Here is a 9517-nt window from a genome sequence, read left to right as displayed (position 1 = left end):
CTTTTTTATGTTTTAAAGATATATTTATTTACTTGAAAAGCAGAGTTACAGAGAGCAAAGGAGAGACAGAGAGATCTTGCATCTGCTCGTTCATGCCCCAAATAGTCATAACAGGCAGGACTACGCCAGACTGAAGCCAGGAGCCAGGAGCTTCTTCCAGGTCTTCCATCTGGGTGCAGGGGCCATCTTCCATTGCTTTCCCAGGCACAGTAGCAGGAAATTGGGTCAAGAGTGGAGCAGCTGAGACTCGACCTGGTGCCCATGTGGGATGCTGATGCTGCAGGCTATAGCTTTAACCCTCTACACCACAGTGCTGGCCCTCACTATGTCTCTTGATAGAATAAAAGGACAGCAGAATCCTCGGCGAAGGGGAGGGATGTCTTTTTCTGTCTCCTGGCTTTTTTTTCCCATTCTCTTTCTCTCTCTTGGGCTAGCCTTCACGTGGTTCCTGTGCTTGGGTTTAAATAAATCCTGCTTTCTTGCATACCTGTATGCTTCCACCTTAAATTCTTTCACACATAGCAGGGAGAGCCTGGAATAAGGCTAATCAGGAGCCCCAGTACCCGCAACAGAACCATCTCTGGGGAGTGGCCATGCAGAGCAAGAGATAAGGGATGCAGTCTCTGTACTCTGTAGAAGGCAAGGACTGACCTTCTCCATAAGGAAAAGCATGCTTCCGAGGCCGATCTATCCACATTGTTCCCAGGGAGGCTGATAATGGCCCTGACGTCACCGAGGTGGACAGGGATGGAAAGACGCAGTGTGTGTGTGCAGGGGGTTGTAGCGTTGGCTCCCACGGCATAGCTGTAGACACAGGATTATGGGAAATCACATGAGTTAGCATGACTCTGCTAGAGGCTCATGGCATGGGTGTGGGTCAGTGAGGGCGCTCCAGAGTGTGAGTGTCCCATGGAGGCGGGCATGGGCTCTGCCCAGGAACTGCAGTCTTGGGCGCATTGTCTGCATTTCTGTGCCTCAGGATCCTTTTGGGTCCACAGGGTTTTGTGAGTCTCTGTGAGAATGAAACACAAACCAGTACAGGCAGCATGGGAGCAAGGCCTTGATGAATGTGAGGCATTATTGCCAGTAATAATTCTACGTAGGCTCGCCCTTCTCTGCACTTACCAAACGGACACATGGCTTTCATCAAATGATCTCACCTTTCAAACTGCTGTCATAACCTTCTAGGAAAGGACTCATTTATGTATTTTTCCCCATGCATATTTTTAATTGTTTTTTTTTTTTTTTATCTGACAGGTAGAATTATAGACACAGAGAGAGACAGAGAGAAAGGTCTTCCTTCTGTTGGTTAACCCCCCAAATGGCCGCCACAGCCGGCACTGTGCCGATCTGAAGCCAGGAGCCAGGTGCTTCCTCCTGGTCTCCCATGTTCGTGCAGGGGCCCAAGTACTTGGGTCATCCTCCACTGCCTTCCTGGGCCACAGCAGAGAGCTGGACTGGAAGAGGAGCAACCGGGACTAGGACCAGTGCCCATATGGGATGTCGGCGCCGCAGGCAGAGGATTAACCAAGTGAGCCACGGCACCAGCCCCTCCCCATGCATTTTGTGATATACATGTTGAGAAGAAATTCCACTTACAGGTGAAAGCCAACATGGTGAAGTTTGCTGTCACACAACTCACGGGTAGTGGGTCTGGGGCGGTGCCCTCTTCCCCCATGGACGCTGTCCTGGGAATCAGTCTATTTCAAAAGTTCTGTTGCCTCCTGCCACAGGCACCCCTGGACAGCTCCCTGGGAGCCAGGCTGCCCCCCCCCCGCTGCCCCCTCCCACAACAAGGTGAGATGAAGAAGATAAAGACAGACGCAAAAGTCCCTATGACCAGAGCGCCCAGCCATTTCAGCAAAAAGCAGACTGTGTGAAACATTTGTGTGGATGTGGGGCTGGAAGAATGCAGGCTGCGCGGAGCCAGCCCTTTCCTGCCTTGTGTTGGAGGCTGAGCCTCAGCCCTGCCCCCCAGAGTGAGCTGCTTCCCAGTCTCCCCAGTGCCACTTGGGGGCCCAGCGTTCTCGTTTTCAAGGCATGTGCTTGTCTTTTCCCTTAAATGTGCTGTTTTTCTGAAGGAGTTTATCTAGAGATTTACCCAAAAATCCTGATAAATTAGAGCTAGCAGCCTGGCCTGGGGTGCATTCTGCTGTGTGTGTGTGTGTGTGTGTGTGTGCTCACTGGCTGACCCCTCACGCATCTTCCCAAGCTCTACGTTGCAGCTGCACATGTTTTGTGCTGCGTCGTCCTCAGAGCCCCTGCTTTGTTTATTTCTCTGCAGGGCCTGACCATTTCAAAGCCAATCAGACTGGATGGAAACTCAAGGGGGTGTTTAAAAAAAAATTCCTCACTACCAATTGCCCATATGTTTTATGCAAACAACAAAACACAGCCAGGGCATGGTGAATCTCCTTATTTGGTTCAGTTCCTTCAGATGCTGCGATTTACAGGATTTTGCTCTTTCCCTTATGGCTGTTTATTTTCCCTAATAGTCTTTTTGGAGGGACCTTATCAGAAGCTTTCTGAGAAGCACAGTCAATTCTGTCTAGTGGGTCAACTTTGTCTCCAGTGTTATTAATCTAGAAATTCTAACTGCAATATTTTCTGAAAAATGTCTGATGCCCCAGAAGCCACAAATGCAGTTATTAGCGTGCAAGTTGAAGAATTTATTCCCAGGTATTCGAACACAGGAAAATACACAGAAGCTACTGAGGAGCAAATGAACCCAAAAGAACCATTCTGTCACCTGATTCCTGCCACCTTTATGTTGCTTTATGCGTCCTATTTTTTCTTTCTTTTTTTTAAAGATTTATTTATTTATTTGGGAGGCAAAATTACAGAGGAGAAAAGGAAAGAAAGAGAGAAAGAGCGAAAGAGCGAAAGAGCGAAAGAGCGAAAGAGCGAAAGAAAGAAAGAAAGAAAGAAAGAAAGAAAGAAAAGAAAAGAAAAGAAAAGAAAAGAAAAGAAAAGAAAAGAAAGAGAGGTGGGGAGGGAGGGAGGAAGAAAGAGGCCGGCGCTGCAGCTCACTAGGCTAATCCTCCGCCTGCGGTGCTGGCACACCGGGTTCTAGTCCCAGTTGGGGTGCTGGATTCTGTCCCGGTTGCCCCTCTTCCAGTCCAGCTCTCTGTTGTGGCCCAGGAGTGCAGTGGAGGATGGCCCAGGTCCTTTGGCCCTGCACCCGCATGGGAGATCAAGAGAAGCACCTGGCTCCTAGCTTTGGATCGGCACAGCGCTCTGGCTGCAACAGCCATTGGGTGGTGAACCAATGGAAAAGGAAGACCTTTCTCTCTGTCTCTCTCTCTCTCTCTCACTGTCTGAGAGAGAGAGAGGTCTTCCATCTTCTGATTCACTCCCAAGGTGTCCACAGTGGCTGGAGCTTGACCAATCTGAAGCCAGGAGCCAGGAGCCTCCACCAGGTCTCCCACATGGGTGCAGGGGTCCAAGCACTTGGGCCATCTTCTACTGCTTTCCCAGGCCATAGCAGAGAGCTGGATTAGTGGGATTGGAAGTGGAGCAGCCAGGACATGAACCAGCGCCCATATGGGATGCCGGCACTGCAGGCCACGGCTTTACTTGCTATGCCACAGCACCTGCCCCTCTTTTTTTTTTTCTTTTTTCTATTTAAAATTCTGCATTAATATAAGACAAACAAGTTCCATGGGTTTCATATATACAGATTTAAGAACATAATGATACTTACTACCATACCAACCCCCCTACCTACCCACACTCCCACCCTCTCTCTTCCTTTCTTATTTTTTTTATTTTTTCTTCTAATTTTTATGGTGACATACTTTCAGATTAATTTATAATCAGAAGCTTAAGCCTCCACCAAATGAAAAATTCAACAAGTAGTAAGTAACTCCAAGCTGGATGAACATGTTGGGAAGAAAGCTTGTTTATTTGGGGGGGGGGGGCTTAGTGTTTTCCTAAACACATGGGGTTTGCTGTGTCTGGAACGGGCACCGTATGGACATGCAGTGTGTGATCCAGGATGCCCCGGGGTGAAGGCTAGTTATCCTGGGGAGTGTGGATGTCTCTCCACGAACTCTCTAGAACAGTCTCCAAGGAGGGCCAGCTCTGACCAGCGGGTGGGCTGGCTTTCACTGCCGACAGGCTCACAGAGGTGAAGTCAGCCTTCAGAAGTCTGCAGCTCAGGGAGCAGGAACTTGAAAGCAGAGTGAGAAAATGCTGCACCGCGGACTTCCGCCCTGCCCCAAGGCAGCTGTGAGGATGCAGAACTTTCTGACTCTGTGTCACTCAGCACGCCCACAGCCTTATGCCAATTAGACCCAAAGCTGCCTGGGTCGGGATCCCTGCATTAGTCTTGCTGCACTGAGCCCTGTGTCTGCGCTGAATGAGGGTCATGCACACACTCAGGCAGCCTGGCATGGAGCAAGGGACTTGCAGCCAGGCCAGGGTCAGGGTCCCAGCTGGACTGAGCACCCTGCAGGTTCCAAATGAAGGCTTCCAACCCCAGCAGCTTGCGCTGGAGGTCGCATGAGATAATGTGGTGTCTTTCAAAGTTCAGGCCATTATTTAACGCTGGCATTGCTTCCCCACACTTTTGCATTCACTCTGTTTTCTAAATCACCCCGTCCACTGGTGGCACACGGAGCACACCTTGGGAACCACTGGGATGGTGTGGCTGAATTAGCTGCCTCAACCTTGGTTGCTGGTGGCACCATCCCCTCTGCTCAGTCTCCTCATCCTTGAGCCTGGGGGCATCCCATGCTGACCTCTCTGTCCAGCATCCTGGAGGGACTTCTGTAGGATATGCTGGCATTGCACCAAGGCCAGGTCATAGGTCAGGTCCCCTGACATGGGTGCAGCACTGAGTGATCTGAGCATGACTGGTGACCGCCCTTCCGCAGAGCCATCCCTGCACCCGCGTGTTACTTCCCTCATTACTACTATTTCCTTACAAGCTCACCATTAAAATCCTAGCGTACCTGAGTTGGAAACATCGGAGGGTCCAGAAGTGGAGGGATGATGTCAGGTGGTGGTGGAGGAGGCAGGTTGACTGCCAGACGGGGAGGAGACCACAGGTCGGCGTTGCATTTGAGAGTTGAAAAGATCTTCCTTTTTAGCCAAAGTTAATGCAGCCAGCAAGTGGGTTCCCAAGATCTCACAGCTGCTGAAAGCCACAATGAATATCCAGGTCCTTGATTTCCCCAGGAGCTGCTAGGAGCTCTTTCACCCAGAACTGGGGACCTGTGTGTCTCTGTCCTCCAAACCTGGAAGATGCTTAAAGATTATTTATTTTTGGTAGACCCACACCTGAGAGGCAGGGAAGGAGAGCTTCTCTTTGCTCACCTATTTTTACCTTACCACCTGGAACAAGGTGGAGAGGAGGGAGCCAGAGGCGGAAGCCATCACACAGCCTGAACGGCCTCCCAATCCTGTCCCCGGAGTGCTGCCTGCCAGCACACAGTCTCTGTTGGTAACAAATGGCATAGACTCCCCTGAGAGGCACAGAACTGACCCAGAGCCGGGGTGGGGCTGGCCCTGCTGATGCACAAGGGCCAAGGAGTCCGTGGTGCTGGGAAGGAAGAAAATGAGGCAGTGATGCCTCTGAAGTGGGTCTTCTTGTCCACACACTGCTGAAACATTTAGCCGGAAAGTGAGGCATCACCTCCACCCAGGTGTTTTCTGTGCTTTTCATCCAATGTTCAGCTATCTTGAAACACCGATGTGGACTGGCATTCCAGTGTCCCTTCAAAGGCCAAAATATGGAAGGCGAACAAACTTCCTTTTGGAAGCCTTATGAAGATAAATGAAGAAATAAACTGGACGAGGTTAAAACTTAGACTCGTGTGCTAATGGACTGAACGTTTGTGACCTGTGCCCCCACCAATCATATTTTAAAATCTGACCCCCAGTGTGCTATGACCTGATCTCTTCCACCTGTGAGCCTACAATGAGAACCCCACAGTCTACCACCCGGAAGAGGGTCCTTACCAGAACCTGACCATGCTGGCACCCTCGGGCTTCTAGCTTCCAGCCTAGTGAAATAGAAATTACTGTTTGTTTTTTTTTTTAAGTCACCCAATCTATAGCAGCTCGAACGAACTAAGACATTAAGTGGAAATACTTTCCTGGGGATTTTTTTTAAACAAAAACATTAATTTATTCAGCCAGTCTTTTTTTTTCTTTTCTTTTTTTTTTTTTTTTTACAGACAGTTAGTGAAGGAGAAAGAGAGACAGAGAGAAAGGTCTTCCTTCCGTTGGTTCACTCCCCAAATGGCCACCACAGCCAGCGCGCTGCGCCGATCCGAAGCCAGGAGCCAGGTATTCCCTCCTGGTCTCCCATGCATGTGCAGGGATCCAAGCACTTGGGCCATCCTCCACTGCCTTCCCAGGCCAGAGCAGAGAGCTGGACTGGAAGAGGAACAACCGGGACAGAATCCGGCGCCCCAACCAGGATTAGAACCTGGGGTGCCGGTGCCGCAGGCAGAGGATTAGCCTAGTGAGCCATGGCGCCGGCCTGGGATGCTTGTTAAGATTATAGAGACATGAAGATATAATCATAGACTAGATTTATTTATTTATTTATTTGAAAGGCAGAGTTACAGAGAGGCAGGGAGCAACACACACACACACACACACACACACACACACACACAGAGGGAGAAAGAGATCTTCCATGCACTGGTTCACCCCTAAGATGGCCGCAACAAGGGGGCTGGGCCAGGCCGAAGCCAAGAGCCAGAAGTTTCATCCAGGTCCCCCACATGGGTGGCAGGAGCCCAATCATTTGGGCCATCTTCTGCTGCTTTTCCCAGGCCATTAGCAGGGAGGTGGACCAGCAGTGGAGCAACTGGGACATGAACCAGTCCCATATGGGATGCTGGAGTCACAACAGCAGCTTTGCCCACTATTGCCCCAATGCCAGCCCTATTCTGTTAATATTAAAGGCTATAGTTACATACGATTTCACTGTATAGTAGAAATCTTGATTTCAAAGCTGGAAAATATTCAATACTAGAATTTCTGCTACATGTAGGTCATTTCATATAAATCTTTTGTGCATTTTAAGACTATGAAATAAAACATGCTGTAGGGCTCCTATGGTAATACTTACTAATAAAATAAACAGAGGAAAAAATTTTTTTAAATAAGGAACTTGAACTTTTTCAACTTGAACGCTGGAATGTTTTCTGTCGGTGCGAGATTTAGAATAAGATCATTTCCCACCCTTTTGGTGCCTACCTCTGCTGGAGTTACAACGCTTACTAAAGTAAGTGTGTTGAAGGTTAATCCCTACAGGGTAAGGAGAGAATGTATTGTATCCTAGTAGTCCACTTGGGGGAATCAACATTTTTTTCCTGTTAAATTTTTCATGGGAATTCCTGCTAATAGTGTGACAGGTATCTGACAGCAGAAGCAGAAGATAAAATAGATACAGAGAGTTATTTGATTTGTGATCGGGAAGAAGGAAGCCAGAGAGGGCTCAATGGCTCCTGAAACCACCCCCCTCGCCCCCCACGGAACAAATGCAGGTGAGCTCAGGCCCACGAGTTGTGATCCAGGAAAGAAATCTGTTCTCTAATGTGGGGGGCACAGTGAGTGGGAGATACTGGTGAAGCACTCAGAAAGATTAACCCCTTACTCCTCCAGTGGAGAACTGGCAGAACCAACTGGCAAAGGATGGATTGGCAGCATTGGCTGCGTGTGTCTGTGTGTGTTCACACACACAGAGGATGTGAACTGTGCTGTGGCCCAGCGGTGTGAACTCAGAACAGAACTCTGCGGTGGGCTCACTTCCTTGTTTCCCCTTTCCCCAGAGGAGAGGAGAGACACTGGAAAGACAGCCATCTCCCTTCCTGTGCCTGAGGATGAGACATTACTGGCTCAAGGGAGGGAATCTGATCCGTAAGCATGCGACGCTGCTCACGCTACAGGATTTATCTACGTGTGGTGTGTCAGAGTCTATTACGGTTTTGTGTGGGGCTGGATCAGCTTAAATACCTGGGATCCAACTTATCCTTCAGCATATGAAAACATTGGCTCAGAGAGAGTTCTCGGTAACTAATATAATGCAGAATAATGAACAGTAGCCAAAAAGAGAGACGATGGAAAGCCAATCAAAGGGAGGGCAGATGTTTAAAACATCTTTTGCTTTTTGGACTGTGATCCAACAAAAGCAATTACGCTTGTGCCTTCTTGTTCTCCAAACAGGAGAGAGGCAGGCTGAGGTTTCCCAGCGTTCTTGTGTTATCTGTGCTTCTTGTGCTGAACAGGGGGAGGATGGTGATGCCGCGTCTAGCCAAGGGCTACCAGGCGAGCAGGGGACAGAGAAGTTGAGGTGCTCCCAGCCTCGCGGGTGAAAGACACCCCTGAGGGTACCTCGAAAAGTTTATGAGAAAATGGAATTCGAAGATGTTTATTTTTGTGCATTTTTTTAACTAGGCATAGTTTCTTCATAAAACCCATTTTCCATGGATCTTTTAAAAGATCCCGGGGCCGGCGCCATAGCGCAGAAGGTTAATCCTCCACCTGCACTGCCAGCATCCCATATGGGGGCCGGTTCTAGTCCCGGCTGCTCTACTTCCAGTCCAACTCACTGCTATGGCCTGGGAAAGCAGTGGAGGATGGCCCAAGTCCTTAGGCCCCTGCACCCATGTGGGAGACCCGGAGGAAGCTTCTGGCTCCTGGCTTCAGATCGGTGTAGCTCCAGCAGTTGTGGCCCTTTGGGGAATGAACCAACAGAAGGAAGACCTTTCTCTATGTCTCTCCCTCTCACTGTCTGTAAATCTACCTCTCAAATAAGAAAAAAAAGATCCCTCACATGCATAGATTTCAAAATTTTTTGGCATCAAAATAAACCTATCTTTTAATTCTCCTTCTCCATGAACTTCTCAAAGTGCCCCTGCACATGGAACCTAGGACCATGTGTGTAGCTCCAGATACGTGGCTCCAAGAAGGCCAAGTGAACCCCAATTTCTAACAGACAAAACCGTCCCCAAAACGATACCAGGGGCCCATGTGCAAGTGGCAAGGGTGGTAGGTATTTTGTGTGCCTTTGTCAGAGATGAGAAAAGCAAGCAAAATAGAGGTTCTGATGTCTCTGCGACAGGAGACGTGGTGACTCCCCGCCTGTTTTCACCACTGGAGGGACTGGAGAGAATAAAAACGCTCTGGTTTGCGCGCACCTCAGTCCGGGGCCATAAACGCTTGTGCTCTGCATACCGACAACTGCGCATCAAACAAAGGTGTCCTTACCCTGTGCTACGAGATAGAAAAACCCCGAATGGTGGAGAAGAAAGAAGAAGGGTGAGCAGGAGAACCATTTCATTTTATTTCCTTATATGTACAAACATGAATAATTTGACATGCTGTTTAGACAGTTTCTCCCTAACTTAAGTCTTTTAATTAAAATGAAAGGAAGGAAATACGCTTTAAATATGAATGCAGGAAGGTGCAGGCTGACATCCCCAGCTTCCTCCTCCTCTCTCTCTGTTGTTAGCGAGCACAATACGACTTCGTCTTCGCCTGCTGCCTTTTCATAATG

This window comes from Oryctolagus cuniculus, chromosome 2 (genome assembly GCF_051225735.1).
Source record: "Oryctolagus cuniculus isolate XC-2025 breed Fujian yellow rabbit chromosome 2, ASM5122573v1, whole genome shotgun sequence".
Lineage (NCBI taxonomy): Eukaryota > Metazoa > Chordata > Mammalia > Lagomorpha > Leporidae > Oryctolagus > Oryctolagus cuniculus.
Note: the sequence above shows the minus strand (reverse complement) of the source record.